This window comes from Rhinoraja longicauda, chromosome 33, assembly GCF_053455715.1.
Source record: "Rhinoraja longicauda isolate Sanriku21f chromosome 33, sRhiLon1.1, whole genome shotgun sequence".
NCBI lineage: Eukaryota > Metazoa > Chordata > Chondrichthyes > Rajiformes > Arhynchobatidae > Rhinoraja > Rhinoraja longicauda.
Window position 1 is genome coordinate 4,709,233 of NC_135985.1, and position 23,496 is coordinate 4,732,728.

Genomic DNA, 23,496 nt, shown 5'->3' on the forward strand with positions numbered 1-23,496 from the left:
GTACCCATAGTCAGGATGGAACCCGTGTCTCTGGCACTGTGAGGCAGCAACTCTACCGCTGCGCCATTGCTCTGCCCAATTGATCCTTCAGATTGATGACTTGGGTGTGTAGGAAGGAACTGCAGTTGCTGGTTTAATCTGAAGATAGACACAAAACGTGGAGTAACTCAGCGGGACAGGCAGCATCTCCGAAGAGAAGGAATGGGTGACGTTTTGGGTTGAGACCCTTTGGCATTCCTTCTCTCCAGAGTTGCTGCCTGTCCCGCTGAGTTACTCCAGCATTTTGTGTCTATCTGATGGATTGGCTGTTCCTTTGACCTTCTCACGGAGTCACTGGGGGTGCACGTTGGTTCAGATGTCCGATTAGAGAAAGTCTCTGGTACAAGAAGCACTGAAGACATTGTGGGAAGATGCAAGTGAGGTGAACGGGCCATTACTGTCCCAGCACAGTTAACCCCCAAATTTAGGACAACATATTACAGCCTTAAAAGTGCGTAATTATCTCCAAAGAAGACTCTCAAGTTAATAATTATCAATCAGTGACCACTTATAAAACAAGTACAATGCCATTCCTCTCTTCTGTCTTGTGTGGGGTACAATTAAAATCATTTTTATCTTTGATTTATTATAATTCATAAAGAATCTGAGACTCAGCATTCTCACTTCCGCTAATTTTAAAACAGTAAAAAAGTGGTGAAATGACACAAGGAAATTCTAATGGACAATCCATCTGCGTTCAGTCTGGATCTTCGGATCTTGCAAAGGCTAACGATGAGAGAAAGAACAGGCGTCATTTTTGCTTATTGATGTTTCATTAAAAGTTATTGATTCTGAATCAGGGGGAATCTTCAGCAGCGGATATGTCTTGATAAATGAAAATTTGACTCCAAGTGACCCCCCCCCCCCCCCCACACAGTTAGTATAAGAAAATAACTGCAGATGCTGGTACAGATCAAAGGTATTTATTCACAAAATGCTGGAGTAACTCAGCAGGTCAGGCAGCATCTCAGGAGAGAAGGAATGGGTGACGTTTCGGGTAGAGGAAACATTTCAGTTTCTGTGGAAGGTGGGTGAGAACACAAGATGGGGCACGAGGAAATAATGGGACATTATATTCCACAGCTCATTGGAGGGACTGCAGTAAGTTGTGTCGAGCAAACTTTCCCGGTCACATCAGCTCAAACCTACTCACGTACAAAGGTGACACTAGGAACTGCAGGTGCTGGAATCTTGAGCAAAATGCAAAGTGTTGGAGTAACTCAGCGGGTCAGGCAGCATCTGTGGTGGGAAGGATAGACGGCGTTTCAGGTCGGGACCCCTCTTCGTTCGGAAGGTGATGGGGCAACTGGGAAATTTGGTCAATGAGGATATGTGAGACCATCCTTTCCTTTTGTATCATATTTTAATGTCACGTGGGCTGTTCCAAGGACTCTTCAGCTGTTCATTGAATATGTGATGTGAGAAATACATCTTCTGAATGAGCTGGAACACATCCTCAGTGATGTGACCTGGGGTCATCGGGTGTTTCGGGTCTCACAACATCAGACAGCCTGGATCTAATATAAGGTATAGATATATATATAAGAATCAGTCTGAAGAAGGGTCTCGACCTGAAACGTCACCCATTCCCTCTCTCCAGATGCTGCCTGACCTGCTGAGTTACTCCAGCATTTTGTGATAACTAAGAATATAAGGTAGTTTAGTTTAGTTTGGTTTAGTTTAGTTTAGTTTAGTTTAGTTTAGTTTAGTTTAGTTTAGTTTAGTTTAGTTTAGTTTAGTTTAGTTTAGTTTAGTTTAGTTTAGTTTAGTTTAGTTTAGTTTAGTTTAGTTTAGTTTAGTTTAGTTTAGTTTAGTTTAGTTTAGTTTAGTTTAGTTTAGTTTAGTTTAGTTTAGTTTAGTTTAGTTTGGTTTGGTTTGGTTTGGTTTGGTTTGGTTTGGTTTGGTTTGGTTTGGTTTGGTTTGGTTTGGTTTGGTTTGGTTTGGTTTGGTTTGGTTTGGTTTGGTTTGGTTTGGTTTGGTTTGGTTTGGTTTGGTTTGGTTTGGTTTGGTTTGGTTTGGTTTGGTTTGGTTTGGTTTGGTTTGGTTTGGTTTGGTTTGGTTTGGTTTGGTTTGGTTTGGTTTGGTTTGGTTTGGGTTGGTTTGGTTTGGTTTGGTTTGGTTTGGTTTGGTTTGGTTTGGTTTGGTTTGGTTTGGTTTGGTTTGGTTTGGTTTGGTTTGGTTTGGTTTGGTTTGGTTTGGTTTGGTTTGGTTTGGTTTGGTTTGGTTTGGTTTGGTTTGGTTTGGTTTGGTTTGGTTTGGTTTGGTTTGGTTTAATTTAGCGATACAGTGTCCGCACTGACCAGCGATCCTGCACACCAGGGGCAATTTTACAATTTCTTTCACTGAAGCCAATTAACCTACAAACCTGTACGCCTTTGTAGGAAACTGGAGCCCTCAGAGAAAACCCACGCAGGTCACGGGGAGAACGTACAAACTCCCTAAAGACAGGGCTCGTGGTCATGATCGAACCTGGGTCTCTGGCGCTGTGAGGCAGGAACTCTACGCCACCGTGCTGCCCTTTGTTTGGCCTTTGGACGTTTTACGCTGGTTGGCTGGACGTTCCAGTTTTTCTGTGAACCCACACATTGGTTCAAAACTCACCGCCAACACACTCCACAAATGGCTTTGAGAGTACTCTTGCCTTGTGAAAGCCATCATGAAAGCCTGAACATCTAGATCCAATTTTAAGGCAAGGTCGTGGAATGAGAGATCTGTACATTGGAAGGTTTATTGAGGATAAATTCAATGTCATTAAGCTGCAGAACTTTGTGGAATGTATTTGCATGTCCACTGACGGTTTCTGCATTCTGATGGCAGAAGGCTTGCAGTGTTACTTGGCTGCTCCTCTAGATGAGAATGAGATAATGGAAGGAGTATGTACCTACACTGAGACAGTGACTATCCTTCAACGTTGGCTGCAAAGGGCAATACGAACGGCTGGCTTTTATTTCTGTGTTGTAATGACTTGATCAGCACTTTGTGATTACGTTAGTGCTAATCTGTTCCATCTAAATAATCAAAAGTTACAACTTCTGGAGGGCAACTCCACGTAAGACTTTCATCTCCCTTTTGACTCCAGTCTTTCCATATGGTTAACCACACCAATCTACGGTTTAGGTTTAGGTTTATTATTGTCACCAAAGCACAGGAACAATTTTGTATCTTCCCCTTTACTCTACCCATTGTCATTGAGTTCGGCACGGTGGCGCAGCGGTAGAGTTGCTGCCTTACAGCGAATGCAGCGCCGGAGACTCAGGTTCGATCCTGACTACGGGCGCCGTCTGTACGGAGTTTGTACGTTCTCCCCGTGACCTGCGTGGGTTTTCTCCGAGATCTTCGGTTCCCCCCCACACTCCAAAGACGTACAGGTTTGTAGGTTAATTGGCTGGGCAAATGTAAAAATTGTCCCTAGTGAGTGTTAATGTGCGGGGATCGCTGGGCGGCGTGGACCCGGTGGGCCGAAGGGCCTGTTTCTGCGCTGTATCTCTAAATCTAAATCTAAATGTATTTATGGAAAGTATTGTTCGATTTGATTAGATAGCATGGAAGACAGAGTGCAGAATATAGTTCTCAGCATTCATCATCTGCGGTCACTCGAAGCGAGTCTGACTGTCCTCCCTTTAAGGAGGCCACCTGTGCGTGACTTTGTTTAACGTGGGGAGACTGGTGCACAGACAGCCACCACACGGTCCTTGACAGATCTGGGTCAGGATCCAGTGGCGTGGAGTCCAAGACGACTGGGGACCCTTTTCTGCTGCAGCCTTCATCCATCCGCCTTCCCAGCCGCTGTGACGCTCCACTAAATTCAGCCGCCATCCTCCGCCTGTTCCACCGTTGAGGTCTTGGTTGGATCGCTCTTTGTCAGGGACCTCCCTCCCCCTCAACCTTACCGCCATGGGTGTCCCTACCAGGAGCGTAGCTCCAGACGGCATCGGTCTCAGGATCGCAGGACCGCACGAGCTTCTCCACCACGACACGGTGACAATCCACGGAGAAGTCTCAGCATTACAGTGCAACAGTTCCAGAGACAAAATCCAATCCCCACAATGGGGTAGGGGATAATCGGACAGTTCCGAGATGAAAAGAAGGCCCATTCAGAAGCCTGATAACAGTGGGCAAGAAGCTGTTCCTGAGTCTCGTGGTGCGCGCTTTCAAGCTCCTGCATCTTCTGCCTGGTTGGAGCGGGGAGAAGAAGGAATCACCAGGGAAGAGGTCTTCTTAGAGATCCCCACGCACTACCTCTATCCTACAGACTAGGGACAATTTGCAATTTTTAATCGAAGATAAATTAACCTACAAACCGGTGGTGCCGTGAGTGGCAGTCTCGCCAACAGCCCTAACTATGGTTTAGTTTAGTTTAGTTTATTATTGTCACGTGTACCGAGGGTCAGTGAAAAGCTGTTGCTGCACGCTATCCAGTCAGCGGAAAGACAGCACATAGTTACAATCAAGCCTACGATCGACTTATGTCCTCTGGTTCTCGATTCAGATTTAGATTTTTAGATTTAGAGATACAGCGCGGAAACAGGCCCTTCGGCCCACCGAGTCCCCGCCGACCAGCGATCCCCGCACATTAACACTATCCCACACCCACTAGGGACAATTTTTACATTTACCCAGCCAATTAACCTACATACCTGTACGTCTTTGGAGTGTGGGAGGAAACCGAAGATCTCGGAGAAAACCCACGCAGGTCACGGAGAGAACGTACAAACTCCGTACAGACGGCGCCCTGACTCTCGGCAAAAGCCTCTGTGCGTTTACCCGATCTATTCCTCTCATGCTTTTGCCCACCGCCATAAGATCACCCGCTCATCCTCCTGCGCTCTAAGGAATAAAGCCCTATCCTGCTCAACCTCCCCCAACAGCTCAGTCCCATTTACCCGATCTGTTCCTCCCATGATCTTGTTCACCTCGAGAGTGGTTCGTGGACAGCTTCTCTCCATTGGACCGATGACAAGGCTCCAGTCCGCCTGATCCATTGTCAAGATTACACCGGATAAGTAAATCCATTCTTCAGCGTGGCATTTACATCTTGAGTAACCTTGTACACGAGCTGCAACCAGTTTCAGCGGCAATGTTGCTTCAGTCACTGTAAAATGAGTCATACATCACGACCGTTAGCAAGCTGCAAATTAATATGAAGATGGCCCTGGTAGCCTTTATACAATCATACTGATGCAAGATCAGTATGTTCATTACATTTTTATGATTTCATTAACTTACGCCCCGTCACATATTACCATAATTTCAAGGTTTTTCTTGAAAAGAAACAACACATAATGAATTAACATATAATGATATTTAATATGATATATTCTTACATCACATCAAAAGAGGCAGATGAATAAAAACTAACATTAGTCCTGAAATAATAGTGGTACTTTGCAGCTATTAAAACACCATTATAAATATTGGAATGACAAGGAAATGTAACGATATAACTAATGCCATTTTGGAGCGAAGAGGTAAGGTTACTGGTCCATTCTCAGCACGCACTTTATACGGATGATATCTGGCACAAGTGTCAGTCGATTGCAGTGTTGGCAAGGTGAATTTCAAAGGATGTCCCACAGTTCCTCTAGAGCGGTGACGTTACAGGATGCAGTGAGGTGGTAGATGTCGAACCCCACATTTCTCTTGAAGCAGATGTGCAGTGCATACGTTCTAGGAGCAGAATTGGGCCATTCGGCCCATCAGGTCTATCTACTCCACCATTCAATCTTGGCTGATCTATCTTTCCCTCTCAACCCCATTCTCCTGCCTTCTCCCCATAACCCCTCTCACCCTTACTCATCAAGAATGACTCAATCTCCACCTTAAAGACATCCGTTGACTTGGCCCCCACAGCCTTCTGTGGCAATGAATTTCACTCTCCTGCCTTCCTTCCACAATCGATGACAACCTTGATAATTAAGAATACCCTTAAAATTACACCTTAAAAATTCCTTCCCCCGATATGGGACCCAAAACTGTTCACAATACTCAAGAGTCAAGAGTCAAGAGTGTTTGGTTCTCACATGTCCCAGATAGAACAATCCCATTCTTCCTTGCAGCAGCACAACACACTACTCTGTAAACAATATAATGAACCAGAAAAAAAATGTTCAGCGTGACTCCAAATGCGGTCCGACCAGTGCCCTATACAGCCACAGCATTACATCCCTGTTTTTATATTCTAGTAGAGATTGTACCTCGATGGGTGGAATCCACATGGTGTTGTTGGGACTAGCTCTTTGACCAATGTGTAGGAGCAGCTGTGGAGGACCGAAGACGATAACTTTCTCTGGTATTTATTCACAAAATGCTGGAGTTTCTCAGCAGGTCAGGCAGCACCTCAGGAGAGAAGGAATGGGTGACGTTTCGGGTCGAGGCCCTTCTTCAGACCTTTCTGAAGAAGGGCCTCAACCCAAAACGTCACCCATTCCTTCTCTCCTGAAATGCTGCCTGACCTGCTGAGTTACTCCAACATTTTGTGAATAAATACCTTTGATTTGTACCAGCGTCTGCAGTTATTTTCTTACATGACTTTCTCTGGGTGACATCTTGGTAGTTACCACATTCAGATCTCTCTGCATCGCTCAGATCCCTCAGTCTGAGTGTAGAAGTTGGGACAAAATGTGTTCGGAGGGAAACCAGATGCTGGTTTAAACCGAAGAAAGGCACAAAACTTTGGAATGGCTCAGCGGGCCAGGCAGCATCTCTGGAGAGGAAGAATGGGTGACTTTTCGGGTCGAGAACCGTCCTCAGTCTGAATACAAATACATTTGTTCCCCTCTTATCATATCATATCATATCTATACAGCCGGAAACAGGCCTTTTCGGCCCTCCAAGTCCGTGCTGCCCAGCGATCCCCGTACATTAACACTATCCTACACCCACTAGGGACAATTTTTACATTTACCCAGCCAATTAACCTACATACCTGTACGTCTTTGGAGTGTGGGAGGAAACCGAAGATCTCGGAGAAAACCCACGCAGGTCACGGGGAGAACGTACAAACTCCTTACAGTGCAGCACCCGTAGTCAGGATCGAACCTGAGTCTCCGGCGCTGCATTCGCTGTAAAGCAGCAACTCTACCGCTGTGCTACCGTGCCTTTGGATGGTAAAACCTTATTTTGGGTTTATCATCCTAGTTATAGAGTCATAGAGTCAAACAGCGGGCTAACAGGCCCCTGGGCCCAACTTGCGCACACCGACCAACATGTCCCCATCTACAGTACTCCCACCTGCCTGCGTTTGGCCCATATCCCTCTAAACCTGTACTACGCATGGACCTGTCTGAATGTTTCTCGTATGTGTAGGAAGGAACTGCAGATGCTGGTTTACACTGAAGATAGACACAACATTTTGGAGTGAATCAGCGGGACAGGCAGCATCTCAGGAGGGAAGGAATGGGTGACGTTTCGGGTCGAGACCCTTCTTCAGACTAAAGATGGGTCTCTACCTGAAACGTCACCCATTCCTTCTCTCCAGAACTTCTGCCAGTCCCGCTGAGTTACTCCAGTATTTTGGTTCTATCTTAAATGTTTCTTCTACGTTGCAATAATAAACCTGCCTCAACTACCTCCTCCGGCAGCTGTTTTTCATGCATCCACCACTGATAGTGTGAAAAAGGTTACCCCTTAGGTTCCTATTAAATCTTCCCCCTCCTCACCTTAAACCTATGTCTTTCTGGATCTCTCAACTGGACTTGGACTGACTAATGCAACATGTGCATTAAAGGCAACACCCAGTGTTGAAGATGTCATCGGGCTGATGAAGAGTCCCGATGAGAAGCAGGACTTTCAAGTGTCATAAGAAAAATAAAGGATGATTTCCCCTCTGTCTCTTCGAGAAGCCTTTAGAATATTAATGTTTTTCATCTCCCTGGCATCTGGCTAACAGCTGGGAAATGTACAGGTCACAGGATGGCTTTCAGGAAAGAACCACAAATAAACTGTAAACCTCTTTACTACAGAGAGGGGTGTGGGGGTGGTGCTCGAGACAGGACTGGAACATCAGCAATCAATTATAAGATCAAGGCTCCCAAAATCACATCTGCTCTGCTAAAATTACAACCAGCTGAACTGAAGGATATCTTGTAACTGCGAGGTTTCCACACACTCAATGTACAGCTATGTAGTGCTTGCCATTATTAATGCCATATTAGTAATGTTATAAATCCAGCACATAACAACAGCCTTTTTGTGTAAATGTTCTAAAACATATCACTTGTGTTTAATTTACAACGTACATGCTTTGAGGATCTGGGGAAAACCAAAGCTTTGCTTTCAACCACAGACACAGTCCAGCTGTTCCGCGGAACACACAAAGCCGTCGAAACATTATTTTTTGTGTGCAGTTGGAACCTAAACAAGTTTCCCCCCCCCCCCCAAAAAAAAATCCTTTTGAATAAACATCAACCCTTTAAAATGTGTACCTTCAGATTTCTTAATGGAGCCGCACAATGTGTTGGCATCTCATGATTGATTTTATAGACTGTCAAGTTAATTAAAACATAAGATGAAGTCTATTGCATAATTTAGAAGACATTGTTCACAATCGATAGCCTAATTGCCACACCTTAAAGAGAAAGTATATCTGTTTATCCATTTATCTCCGAGCATATCTGGGCTGATTTTGGTTGCATGTGTATCCAAAGTGATTTGTTGTAGCCCTCAATTACTGTTCTGACTTGTAAAGTGATAATGAATTGATAATCAATTAAACTTTGTTCTTTAAATTTTAACAGGGCAGGTGCTTCCAAGGGCAGCTTCATACATTTCTTTTAAATTGACTGCACTGATCTTTAAAGTAGTAACTAATGGACAATCAATCCAACTTTTCGCTGGGAACCGGGACAAGACAGCAATTTCAGAAATACTTGCGAGGCCAGTTTCCTTTCTGCTGTATAATTGAATGAAATAAAATGGGAGATCAAGGATTTGCCAATTATTCACCTTGCGTAATTAGCTTGACTTTGTTCAGCAAAATGCCAGCGTTGCCGGCCTCATTTGTGGCCAACATGACTAAGGTGTCAGACACTCTGAAATGGGCCTAAAGTCAACAGTAGACACAAGAGGCTGAAGATGCTGGAATCTTGAGCTAAAAAAGCAGTATAAAGTGCTGGAGTAACTCAGCGGGTCAGGCAGCTTCTCTGGAGAACGTGGGCCTGCATTGCACTGGGCCTCTACTCGATGGAGTTTAGAAGGATTTGGGTGGGGGGGGGGGGCTCATTGAGACTTACCGAATAAAGAAAGGCACGGATAGGGTGGATGTGGAGAGGATGTTTCCACTAGTGGGAGAGTCCAGGACCAGAGGGCACAGGCCTCAGAAATAAAAGGACGTACCTTTAGAAAGGAAATGAGGAGGAATTTCTTTAGTCAGAGGGTGGTGCATCTGTGGAATTCATTGCCACAGAAGGCTGTGGAGGACAGGACTTTGGATTTTTTTATTTTATTTTTTATTTTATTTTTTTTTCCTTATTTCGAGGACTTTGGATATTTTTAAGGTGGAGATTGACAGGTTCTTGATTGGCAAGGGGTTATGGGGAGAAAGCTGGAGAATGGGGTTGAGAGGGAAAGATAGATCAGCCTATCGCGAGATAACCATGTGAGGTGTTTGCTGAGTAATCAACCGGAACCAGAACCATGGTTGAACGGTGGAATAGACTTGATGAGCCGACTGGCCTAATTCTGCTCCAGCTTTCTCCCACCTCCCTTCTAGTTTCCCCCCCCGACTAAATCAGTCTGAAGAAGGGTTCGAGACAGAACGTCACCTATCTATTTCCTTCGGAGATGCTGCCTGACTCGATGAGTTGGTCCAGTATTTTGTGTTTTTTGTCCAAAGTAAATAGGACACTGAAAGACCTGCTCAACAGGTAAAGATTCAAGTTTTGACCATAGTTTGGTGTGTCCATACTTCTCATTGAATGAAGAAATTCTTAAAATGTTGTAAGAGGCCACATCAGTCCAGTGTGGCAGACTTTCATAGAAACATAGAAACATAGAAAATAGGTGCAGGAGGAGGCCATTTGGCCCTTTGAGCCAGCACCGCCATTCATTGTGATCATGGCTGATCATCCACAATCAGTAACCCGTGCCTGCCTTCTCCCCATATCCCTTGATTCCGCTAGCCCCTAGAGCTCAATCTAACTCCCTTTTAAATTCATCCAATGAATTGGCCTCACTGCCCTCTGTGGCAGAGAATTCTACAAATTCACAACTCCTCAGGTGAAAAAGTTCTTTCTCGTCTCAGTTTTAAATGGTCTCCCCTTTATTCTTAGACTGTGGCCCCTGGTTCTGGACTCCCCCAACATTGGGAACATTTTGCCTACATCTAGCTTGTCCAGGCCTTTTATAAATTTTATACGTTTCTATAAGAACCCCTCTCATCCTTCTAAATTCCGTAGCATTACAGAACGCAGAAACAGGCCCTTCAGCCCATTGAGTCTGCACTGACCACCAAGCACTAATTGTTACCAATCCCGTTTTATTCTTGAAGCAGGGACCTGACCCGATATCTTGCATATCCATTCCTCCCACAGATGCTGCCGGACCTGCTGAGTAACTCCACCACTTTGTGTTTCGCTCAGGATTCCATAGCCTGCAGTTCCAGTCTCCATTTTATTTATTCCACATTCCCATTGATTCCCTTCGGAGGCTTGAAGGGTGGCAGGGTAGTGTTGCTGCCTTATGGCACTTGCAGCGCCAGAGACCCGGGTTCAACACGGAGTTTGTACCTTCTCCCCGCGACCTGCGTGGGTTTTATCCGAGATCTTCGGTTAATTGGCTTGGTGTAAGTGTAAATTGTCCCGAGTGTGCATCAAAGATACTAGAGGAACAAGATAGACCACTCGACCCTAAAAACCGTAGCACGTCACGGCGCCATTTTAGTCGGCAGAAACTTACAGAAACATTTTAAAAGAAAAATAACAAAAATCTGTGAATTGATAGATGAGATATATTCTGCATTTTAATGGTGTCATCACACATACTGTTCCCCCAAAACACTGATTACACTGCGAGAGGCAGAGCGAACGGTGGGTTTTGCCTACTAAAATGGCTCCTTTGCGTACTACACTTCAGTATAGGCGATTTCAACGGAGTGGTCCATCTTGTTCCTCTAGTATCTTTGGTGTGCATAGGGCAGTGTTAGTGTGCAGGGATCGCTGGTCGGCGCGGACTTGGTGGGCCAAAGGGCCTGTTTTCGTGCTGTATCTATAAACTGAACTCAACTAAATTGACTTGGATTATGTGGTCATGGGGAGATGGTTGACACTGCACGCTGGTAATGCTGGGAATCAGGAGCGAGTGTGGATCGCTGGGGCTGTGCAGAAGCTGGTTGTGCCACTGCTCTGCCCACTGTCATTCATGCACTACAACATGACTGGAGGCTTGCAGATGAGCTTACACCATACAACGTAGAAGACACAACGTACAACACAGGAACAGGCCCTTTGGCACACCTGAACATAATGCCAAGTTAAATTAATCTCCTCTGCCCGCACGTTCATATGTTTATAGGTGATAGGAGAAGAATTAGGCCATTCGGCCCATCAAGTCTATTCCGCCATTCAATCATGGCTGATCTATCTCTCCCTCCTAACCCCATTCTCCGGCCTTCTCCCCGTAACCCCTGACACCCGTACTAATCAAGAATTTGTGTTTGAATTTCAGGCACGTTGCTGGTGTCTTCCACCATGAAGACTGATGCAAAACAGCTCTCCATATCTCTCCACGCCCTGCATATCCACATGCCTGTCCAAAAGCCTCTTAAACACCTCTCTCCTGTCTGCCTCCACCGTTGTTGTCTGTGTATGTTTGTAGTGTTTCATGAACATTGTTAAACTTTGGATAAAGCAAGAAACTTTAGTGAATTCTGCCCTAAACAATTTCCATTTTATACAAAATCCTATAATATGCAACAGACACAAAAACTTATCATGCAATGATTCTGATTATTTATCGTAGCTTTGGAGCAATGAAATTCATTTTTAGAGAAAATATCAGCTACGCTCAACACAATTTTGAAAGGGTTTTTGAAACATTGTCTGCTTTTTTTACACATACGAAGTCCCCATTTTCTTCCATTCTCTCTCCTTATATTCAGTTTATTTTATGTTCCAAAAAACCCCACTTCTGTAGCCATCTTGGGTTCAGACGATCCTCTTGCTTGGATTGTTATCTTTTCCATCTACCAGCTGAGTTGTGAAGGTTAACGAGTGAAGAGGTCAATTTCTGTGCCCTTTAAGATCATAAAGGTTTATCGTAAGGTATGTACTGATAGATTGCTTCCTGAAAGATAATTAAAAGAAGTTTTAAGTTGAACATAATCAAAACAAAGGGTTGACAAGAAGTTAACAATTATGTGCCAACAGGGTTATTAGAATCGTCACGGTGGCGTAGTGGTAGAGTTGCTGCCTTACAGCGAATGCAGCACCGGAGACCCGAGTTCGATACCGACTACGGGTGCTGCCTGTACGGAGTTTGTACGTTCTACCCGTGACCTGCGTGGGTTTTCTCCGAGATCTTCGGTTACCTCCCACACTCCAGGTATGTAGGTTAATTGGCATGGTAATGTCAAAATTCTCCCTAGTAGGTGTAGGATAGTGTTAATAAACGGGGATTGCTGGTCGGCACGGACCCGGTGGGCCGAAGGGCCTGTTTCCGCGCTGTATCTCTAAACTAAACTAAACTAAAAATACGAATTTCTCCAAATAAACCTTTGATGAAAGGTACAATAAATTGTTTTAGTTGAGAGACACAGGGTGGAAACAGGCCCTTCGGCCCACTGATTCTACCATCGATCATCCGTACACTAGTTCTGTTACCCCACTTTTGCGCCTCACACTCAAGGAAATTTGAAGAAGCCATTTAATCTACAAACCTGTGTGGGAAGGAATTGCAGATGCTAGCTTATACCAAAGATAGACACAAAGTGCTGGAGTAACGTTGGGCGGCACGGTGGCGCAGCGGTAGAGTTGCTGCCTTACAGCGAATGCAGCGCCGGAGACTCAGGTTCGATCCTGACTACGGGCGCCGTCTGTACGGAGTTTGTACGTTCTCCCCGTGACCTGGGTGGGTTTTCTCCGAGATCTTCGGTTTCCTCCCACACTCCAAAGACGTACAGGTATGTAGGTTAATTGACTGGGTGTGGGATAGTGTTAATGTGCGGGGATCGCTGGTCGGCGGGGACTCGGTGGGCCGAAGGGCCTGTTTCCGCGCTGTATCTCTAAAAAAAATAAATTCTAACCCAGCGGGTCGGGCAGCATCTCTAGAGAAAAAGGGTGGTTGACGTTCAGGTCGGAACCCTTCTTCAGACTGAATGTAGAGTGGAGGGAACTAGAGGTAGGAAAAGGCTGGAACAGGGTTGGCAACAGATGACCAAGGAAGGGTCATCGAGACCGCACCGAACAGCGATCACCCGTACACTAGTTCTATCCAACATACTAAAGGCAATTTACGGAAGCCATTTAACCTACACGTCTTTGGAGTGTGGGAGGAAACTGGAGCACCCGGAGAAAACCCACGCAGGTCCCGGGGAGAACGTACAAACTCCGTACAGACAACACCTGAGGTCAGGATCAAACCTGGGTCTCCAGCGCTGTGAAGCAGCAACTCTACCGCTGAGCCCATTCCGCTGGTGGCAATGACATGGAGGGTTTGGCTGGCTGCTTTACGCCCAAATTTTCTGGACGTTTCCCAGCAGTGGGTTCCTAATGGAATCAGTGGCATCGCATGAAGCAGCAGCAACTTCAGATTTAAGGGACCTTCCTTTAGGAAGGAGACGAGAAGAAATTTCTTTGGAGAGAGGGTGGTGAATCTGTGGAATTCTTTGCCACAGAAGGCTGTGGAGGCCAAGTCAATGGATATTTTTAAGGCAGAGATAGATAGATTCTTGATTAGTGCGGGTGTCAGAGGTTATGGGGAGAAAGCAGGAGAATGGGGTTAGGAGGGAGAGATAGATCAGCCATGATTGAATGGCGGAGTGGACTTAATGGGCCGAATGGCCTAATTCTGTTCCTATCACTTATGAACTTATGAACAACTTCATCGCATGTGCACTGAAATAACTGGATTCACCACAGTCTGACTAAAAGAATCCCTCCTCACCTCCTTTCTATAAGTGCGTCCTTATTTAGTTTAATTTATTTCACGTTAAGTTAAGTTAAGTTAAGTTAAGTTAAGTTAAGTTAAGTTAAGTTAAGTTAAGTTAAGTTAAGTTAAGTTAAGTTAAGTTAAGTTAAGTTAAGTTAAGTTAAGTTAAGTTAAGTTAAGTTAAGTTAAGTTAAGTTAAGTTAAGTTAAGTTAAGTTAAGTTAAGTTAAGTTTAGTTTAAAGATACAGCTTATGCTCCATGGACAGAACAATGAGATTCTTACTTGCTGCAGCTTTACGGGCATTTTAACACAACAACTCAACAAATAAATAAAATAAACAATAATATAATAAAGTATTGGCTCCATGAGGTAATCAAAGCAGAATATTGCAAGCCAAAGTACATCGTGGACCCTATAAAAAGTCCCCAGCAGTCCTCTGCTGAAGCAGGTCAGGAGGTTGCAAGCTGATTCAAGGCTTTGATGGTTTTTGGAAGACAGGCTGTTCTTGAAGCTGGAGGCAATGATTCTCAGGCTCCTCGGAGGGGAGGTTGTAAGGTCCTCTGCTCCTGTGCCCGTTCATCATCTTGATGGTACAGCTTGTATCTTTGTTCCATTAAATCAGTTGCTCAAGACCGCATTGTTTTGTCGGTGGCATGGACTGCAGCCATGGTGGTAGATGAGGTCAGACTACTTTCTTCCAAAAATGAGCTAAACGTCTCGACCCCAAACATCACCCATCTCTTCTCTCCAGAGATGCTGCCTGACCCGCTGAGTTACTTCAGCATTTTGTGTCTATCTTGAGCTAAACTTTAGTTTAGGAAGAAACTACAGATGCTGGTGTAAACCAAAGATAGGCACAAAAGGCTGGAGTAACTCAGCGGGTCAAACAGCATCTCTGGAGAATAGGACTAGGTGACATTTCGGGTCAAGACCCCTCTTCATTTTAGTTTAGTTTAGTTCGGTTTAATTTAGAGATACATTGCGGAAACAGGCCCTTCGGCCCACCGACCAGCGATCCCTGAATACTAGCACTATCCTACACGCTAGGGACAATTTACAATATTTACCAAAGCCAATTAACCTACAAACCTGTACGTCTTTGGAGTGTGGGAGGAAATCGGAGCACCCGGGGAAAGCCCACGAGGTCACGGGGAGAACGTACAAACTCCGTACAGACAACACCCGTAGTCAGGATTGAACCCGGGTCTCTGGGACTTTAACTCTACCATTGTGCCACCATGCCGCTAACCTTATGGGTGTTGTTGGAGCAGACATCCACCAGGCAAGTAAACACTATTCTGTGTACTATTTGATACACAGTGTACACTAATTACCTAATGGATAGCAGGGGTAATTTTACGAAGGTAGACATAAAATGCTTGGGTAACTCAGCGGGTCAGGCAGCATCTCTAGAGAGAAGGAATGGGTGACGTTTCGGGTTGAGACCCTTCTTACGTTTAACTAATTTGGAAGAAAGTAGTCTGAAGAAGGGTCTCGACCCGAAACATCACCCATTCCTTCTCTCCAGAGATGCTGCCTGTCCCGCTGAGTTACTCCAGTATTTTGTGTCTACCTTCGATTTAAACCAGCATCTGCAGGTTTTTTTTCCTACAGGGACGATTATGGTTTAGTTTACTGAACCATTTAGGATATTATGCCTTGTTACATAGAAATATAGAAAACAGGTGCAGGAGTAGGCCGCTCGGCCCTTCGATCCAGCTGATCATGGCTGATCATCCAAAATCAGTACCCCGTTCCTGCTTTCTCCACACATCACCTTGATCCAGCTAGCCCTAAGACCTAAATCTAACTCTCTCTTGAAAACATCCAGTGAATTGGCCGCCACTGCCCTCTGTGGCAGAGAATTCCACAAATTCACAACTCCCTGGATGAAAACGTTTTTCCTCATCTCAGTCCTAAATGGCCGACCCCTTATTCTTACACTGTGAAAGCTGTTAAAGTATTAAATGGTGAAAAAATATGTTAAAGCTATTCTGTTAATGCAAGCTTAGGCGCCCCATATACCTGAGCATATTTAATAATTTTCAAAATTAAAAATCACACCCAATATTACACCATCAAGGTAAACACAAAATGCTGGAATAACTCAGCGGGTCGGGCAGCATCTCGGGAGAGAAGGAATGGGTGACGTTTCGGGGTGAGACCCTTCTTCAGATTGATTTTTTCCTACGCATTGCACCATCAAGACTTGGTAGGATTGGGTACCAATGAGATCACTCAAGAACTGGTTTGGCAGCAGTTTAAAGTCCCCCAGCTGTGTTCTAACTAAATCACTCCTCAGTGCAATATTAACGTAAATAAATAATTCTGCCAAATCTATGTGCAGGACCTTTGAAATCAAACCCACCTTTCCATACCCTTTGAAGTTATGTACAAAAATCTTCTGAAAAAACATATTTTAATTAGGGCGGCCAGCAAAACAAGACAGTTTGATTCCCCTTTTTAAGGGGTTGGAAACCACTTTTCATTTAGTCAGAGCTTGTTTTGGGAGTGTTTTTGTTGTGTTGTTACAGCCTCCAGAAACACCACAAAGAGAGATCGCTGATCTGAAAGACTGATGCCAACTTTAAATTGCTTGGCATTGAACGGTATGAATGTGCTTTTGCTTTCAGATCTTATCACTTCGAAGATGTGGAGTCAGAGCCAGAAATGTGTAATCAATCACGGTTGGACTGGGCCGAGGAAAGCAAGCAGAAAGAAGAAAACCAACACAGCGCCAGCAAACAGAAATGAGAGGTGGTTAAGAATTAGGGTTGCCAACTGTCTCGCATTAGCCAGGACATCCCGTATTTTGGGCTAAATTAGTTTGTCCCGTACGGGACCACCCTTGTCCCGTATTAGTAGGGTTGCCAACTTCCTCACTCCCAAATAAGGGACAAAGGGTGACGTCACCGCCCCGCGCCCCACGAGACCTCACCCAGCCAGCGGCCACGTGCTCCCACTCCACCAATGGCGGCCGGCACCTGGGACATGTGACAATAAAACACTCTTGACTCTTGACTCTTGATATATTACGCCCTGAAGAAGGGTCTCAACACGAAACATCACCCATTCCTTCTCTCCAGAGATGATGCTTGTCCCACTGAGTTAATCCAGCATTTTGTGTCTAGCTTCCATGTTACGATCCATGATTTCCACCCTATCTTCCTCTTGTGCATCACCAATGTTTTCTCTTCAAAGCCGGCCTTCTTGAGTATAGTTGCATTTTCATCTCTAACCCTCCCAATTTTTCTATCAGTCTTAAAAAACAATCTTTAGGTCGTCCTTTGCATCCTACGATATATCTTTGTAGAAACAAGGAACTGGTGATGCTGGTTTATACGCAAAGGACTGGAGTAACTCATCAGGTCAGGCAGCATCTCAGGACTTCATCGCTGAAGTTTGAATAAGGGTCCCGACTGAAACGTCATCCATCCTTTTTCTCCAGAGATGCTACCTGACCCGTCAAGTTACTCCAGCACTTTGTGTCTACCTTTAATATCTCTTTCTATAGTTACCATTTAAATTTGTATAATAATTCTATTAGGCAGACAATGGGTTGGTTTACGGTCTTAAAAGATACCATTGGTGAGAAATTCATTTCCAGTTGCACTAAATACACAAATGTTTATGTTAAATTTTATTTTACGAGGCTGTGTGTCTTGTTACTTTTTACTTAGTATGGCTGTATGGTAACTCAAATTTCACCGTATCTTAATTGGTACATGTGACAATAAATTGATCTTGAAATCTTGAAATAGAAACATAGAAACATAGAAACATAGAAAATAGGTGCAGGAGTAGGCCATTCGGCCCTTCAAGCCTGCACCGCCATTCAATATGATCATGGCTGATCATCCAGCTCAGTATCCTGTACCTGCCTTCTCTCCATACCCCCTGATCCCTTTAGCCACAAGGGCCACATCTAACTCCCTCTTAAATATAGCCAATGAACTGGCCTCAAAATCTTGAAATAATATTCTGTGTGTAGGATGGAACTGCAGATGCTTGTTTAAACTGAACTTCAGACTTCTTAAGAAGTCTTAAGAAGGGTCTCGACCCGAAATGTCACCCATTCCTTTTCTCCAGAGATGCTGTCTGACCCGCTGAGTTCCTCCAGCTTATTGTGTCTCTCTACAGTATTCTATTTCAAAATTCCCTTTCCACTGAAGTCAATGGAATTGGGTTTTGGAAACAACTTACCACTGCCGTTAAGATAGAGTGCACCAACAACACGCTTCTCCGCGGATTGTCACCTTGTCGTGGTGGAGAAGCTCGTGTGGTCCTGCGATCCTGAGAGCGATGCCGTCTGGAGCTACGCTCCTGGTAGGGTCACCCATGGCGGTAAGGTCGAGGGGGAGGTCCCTGACAACGAGCAATCCAACCAAGACCTCAACGGTGGAACAGGCGGAGGATGATGGCTGACTTTAGTGGAGCGTCACAACGGCTGGGAAGGCGGGTGGATGAAGGCTGCAGCAGAAAAGGGTCCCCGGTCGTCTTGGACTCCACGCCACTGGATCCTGACCCAGATCTGTCAAGAACCGTGTGATGGCTGTCTGTGCACCAGTCTCCCCACGTTAAACAAAGTCACGCACAGGCGTCCGACCCTATGGAGAGGACAGTCACGCTTGCTTCCAGTGACCGCCGATGATGATCTACACATGGGGGTGAACTCTAAGATATCCAGAATGGTATATTTTTTTGCTAATTGTTTTACCACCAGCTTTCAGAAGTGCAAGCAGACCCACATAACACATCGTGTCACCTGCGTGACTTTGTCTCCTTTACTGTATGCAGGCCAAGCAAGGAGAAAGGCAGAAAGCACCAATTCATAACTACAATTCCGTCCTTAAATAAAATTTAGTTCAGGCAAACATTCAAAATAAGTGTAATTCATGACTATTCTGCAATCACAGTGCCATGTTTAACACCTTAATTAAGTTACCTACTGGGACACATAAAAAGTCGTAAATAAGAAAAACTTGGATTAATAAACAACTTGCATCTATTAACATGTGAACAGGTATAAATTACTCTCTTTGAGATACTCCATATAATTGTATGCTTAAATCAAATCATAGCTTAGCTTGTAAAATTGTCAATGCTTTTATGCTGTTTTAACAGGATTCACTAAGATTGGGTTCCAATCTTATTTCCAGGCAATTACGTTGAACTGAACACAGGCAGATATCTCAAAAGCTTTATTTCGGTAAGTTGTTTTATATTGTTGCATGAATTATTATCTATGAATAATTAATAACCATTCATTAATAGGGCGTCACGGTGGCGCGGCGGTAGAGCTGCTGCCTTACAGCGCCAGAGGCCCGGGTTTGGTCCCGACTACGGGTGCTTGTCTGTACGGAGTTTGTACGTTCTCCCCGTGACCTGCCTGTGTGGGTTTTCTCCGGGATCTTCGGCACCCTCCCACACTCCAAAGACGGACGGGTTTGGAGGTTAATTGGCTTCTGTAAATGGTACACTGCCCCTAGTGTGTAGGGTAGTGCTAGTGTACGGGGTAACCGCTGGTCAGCATGGACTCTGTGGGCCGAGTGGCCTGTTTCCGAGGTGTACCTCCAAAGATCCATTATATCATAACTTTCCCTCTCGACCCAAAGGCCTTTATTCACGATATTTCACTGCAGTTGCTCACATGGGGGAACATTCATTGAAGGAGATGAGCTATTTAAAGACACTAAATTTGTGTTAACTTTGAATGGTTTCCTCTCAGTTCCTACGGCTCAGCTAATTGCACTGATTTTTAGTGATCTCCATGCAGTTATTAATGCCATTTCCTCTTCTCAGCTTTAGGTAATCCATATTTTGCTGTAAAGTGTCACTCATCATTTTATTGCCTTTCATTTAAGGCTGCCTAAATTTTGCATTTCAGGCAACGGACAAGCAGGCCGATTAAATAGATGGTGCTGCTGCTACACAACTCCTGTGCTTTCTGTGAGGAGTTTGCACGTTCTCTCTGTGACTGCACGGATTTAGTTTTTTTAGATTTTTTTTTTAGATTTAGAGATACAGCGCGGAAACAGGCCCTTCGGCCCACCGAGTCCGCGCCGCCCAGCGATCCCCGCACATTAACACTATCCTACACCCACTAGGGACAATTTTTACATTTACCCAGTCGATTAACCTACAAACCTGTACGTCTTTGGAGTGTGGGAGGAAACCGAAGATCTCGGAGAAAACCCACGCAGGTCAAGGTGAGAACGTACAAACTCCGTACAGACGGCGCCCGTAGTCTCCGTTAGGATGAGAGGGGATCTTATCGAAATGTATAAGATTATTAAGGGGTTGGACACGTTAGAGGCAGGAAACATGTTCCCAATGTTGGGGGAGTCCAGAACCAGGGGCCACAGTTTAAGAATAAGGGGTAGGCCATTTAGAACTGAGATGAGGAAAAACTTTTTCAGTCAGAGAGTTGTGAATCTGTGGAATTCTCTGCCTCAGAAGGCAGTTGAGGCCAATTCTCTGAATGCATTCAAGAGAGAGCTAGATAGAGCTCTTAAGGATAGCGGAGTCAGGGGGTATGGGGAGAAGGCAGGGACGGGGTACTGATTGAGAATGATCAGCCATGATCACATTGAATGGCGGTGCTGGCTCGAAGGGCCGAATGGCCTCCTCCTGCACCTATTGTCTATTGAAATGTGAAGAGTCAGGGAGACGGACTCGAACACGGGTAATTGCTTCATTCAGTGTGGCTATCAGATAAGACGTCATCGTTTTTTTAATACAGATACAGTGTGGAAACAGTCCCTTCGGCCCACCAAGTCCGCCCCGACCGGCGATCACCCAGTTGTGCATCCTACACTCTTGGTACAATTTGCAGAAGCCAATTAACCAGTTTCCAAACCTGCACGTCTTTGGAATGTGGGAGGAAACCAGAGCACCCGGAGAAAACCCACGCAGGTCACGGGGTAAACGTAGAAACTCCATACAGACAGCACCCCTAGTCAGGATCGGACCCGGGTCGCTGGTGCTGTGAGGCCGCAACCCTGCAATTAAACTAAACAACACCTTGCTCCCAATCAAAACATATGTGCTGGACTTAACATCGCCCGGTGCGACTTGGCCGCGGGACCTTCCATCGCCCGGTGCGGCTCGGCCGCTGGACTTAACATCGCCCGGCGCGGCTCGGCCGCGGGGCCTAACATCGCTGGTGCGGCTCGGCCGCTGGACTTAGCGGTGCCCGGTGCGGCTCGGCCGCGGGGCCTAGCATCGCACGGCGCGGCTCGGCAGCGGGACTTAGCTGCGCACGGCTCGGCCGCGGGGCCTTCCGTCGCCCGGCTCGGCCACGGGATGTTTCAGCGCCCGGTGCGGCTCGGCCGCGGGGACTTCCATCCCCTTGCGGGGACTGTGCGGGTCGGTCGGGGACGAGCTGTCTGTCCGTGGGCGTGGGGAAGAGAGTGGAAGTTTTGTTGCCTCCATCACAGTGAGGGGGTGTTTGGAGTCACTGTGATGGATGTTTGTGTTGGGGTCGTGTGTCTTGTGTTCTTTTTTGTGTATGACTGCTATGTAATTTCGTTCGGTACCTTGGTACCGAATGACAAATAAAGCTCTGTTGAACTGTTGAACTGTTGTAGTCAGTGGGTCTTGCAACATCCGTGCAGGGAGTGGACAGGCAACATTTTGGGTTGGGACCCATCTTGACTGACGAAGGGTCCCGACCCAAAACATCACCCGTCCATTCCCTGCACAGACGCTGCCTGACATGCTTCCTCCAGCACTTTGTGTTTTGTTCAGGATTCCAGCATCTGCAGTTCCTCGTGCCAACATTTTGCTCCTAAAAATTTTAACTTTCCTTTTCAAATCTCTCCGTGCTCTTTGCCCTTTTTACCTCTCACATTTCTTCCAGCCTTTTAATTCCCTGAGATATTTGCTCTGATCTTATTCTGGCCCTTCGAAGCTCCATCTGTTTAGCTTTCGAAGCTCCATTGGTTACGTTGCCTTCAACTATCAAGCTTTAAGCTCTGGAGATGTCTCATTAAAACGTTCTGCCTCTTTTTTTTTTTAAAGGAATTTGGTTGCCCACTTGCCAATATATTTCCTGTTGCCTTAGAACATCATAGAAACATAGAAACATAGAAAATAGGTGCAGGAGTAGGCCATTCGGCCCTTCCAGCCTGCACCACCATTCAATATGATCATGGCTGATCATCCAGCTCAGTAGCCTGTACCTGCCTTCTCTCGATACCCCCTGATCCCTTTAGCAAAAAGGGCCACATCTAACTCCCTCTTAAATATAGCCAATGAACTGGCCTCAACTACCTTCAGTGGCAGAGAATTCCATAGACTCACCACTCTCTGTGTGAAGAAATGTTTTCTCATCTCGGTCCTAAAAGACTTCCCCTTTATCCTTAAGCTGTGACCCCTGGTTCTGTACTCCCCCAACATCGGGAACAATCTTCCTGCATCTAGCCTCTCCAACCCCTTCAGAATTTTATATGTTTCTATAAGATCCCCCCTCAGTCTTCTAAATTCCAGCGAGTACAAGCCCAGTCTATCCAGTCTTTCCTCATATGAAAGTCCCGCCATCCCAGGGGTCATACCTCCCTCGACATTAATGTTAAAGTCCTGGGGAACCTTCCTACAGAAGTATCTGGGGAAGCTTTTGCTACATTGAAATGTTACAGAAATACGAGTTGCTGTGGCAAGACTTTCAAAGGATGAGAGGAGATCTTATCGAAACGTGTAAGATTATTAAGGGGTTGGACACGTTAGAGGCAGGAAACATGTTCCCAATGTTGGGGGAGTCCAGAACAAGGGGCCACAGTTTAAGAATAAGGGGTAGGCCATTTAGAACTGAGATGAGGAAAAACTTTTTCAGTCAGAGAGTTGTGAATCTGTGGAATTCTCTGCCTCAGAAGGCAGTGGAGGCCAATTCTCTGAATGCATTCAAGAGAGAGCTAGATAGAGCTCTTAAGGATAGTGGAGTCAGGGGGTATGGGGAGAAGGCAGGAACGGGGTACTGATTGAGAATGATCCGCCAATGGCGGTGCTGGCTCGAAGGGCCGAATGGCCTCCTCCTGCACCTATTGTCTATTGTCTATTGTCTATAAACCAAAACCACTCCCAACCCCTGCCCACCTCCCCACCTCTCCCTCTTCCCCCCTCTCCCGTCAAGAAGTGTGAAAACCAGATTCACGGACAGCTTCTTCCCAGCTGTTATCAGGCGACTGAACCACCCAACGACAACCAGAGAGCAGTGCTGAACTACTAACTACCTCATTGGTGACCATAGGACTATCAGTCTTTCAGCGGACTTGACTGGACTTTACCTTGCACTAAACCAGGGGTACCCAACATTTTTTGTCCCGTTTATCCCTGGCAACTTTCCAAAAGTAAATTTACCCCCACCCTGTTTTGTT

General features: G+C 45.5%; 1 long non-coding RNA gene across 3 annotated transcripts in view; it reads left to right on the forward strand.

Moving 5' to 3' along the window:
- LOC144608979 (uncharacterized) overlaps positions 1–21,677 on the forward strand; it is a 39,224-nt gene extending 17,547 nt beyond the window's left edge. The window contains exons 2-6 of one of the 3 annotated variants that reach the window (XR_013549263.1): positions 11,701–12,296; positions 12,402–12,576; positions 16,756–16,879; positions 19,247–19,331; positions 20,865–21,677. This is a non-coding gene — a long non-coding RNA (uncharacterized LOC144608979). The remainder of the gene's footprint in view (positions 1–11,700; positions 12,297–12,401; positions 12,577–16,755; positions 16,880–19,246; positions 19,332–20,864) is intronic. The other 2 variants (XR_013549264.1, XR_013549262.1) reach the window with 2 other exon arrangements.
- Positions 21,678–23,496: the final 1,819 nt, after the last annotated feature.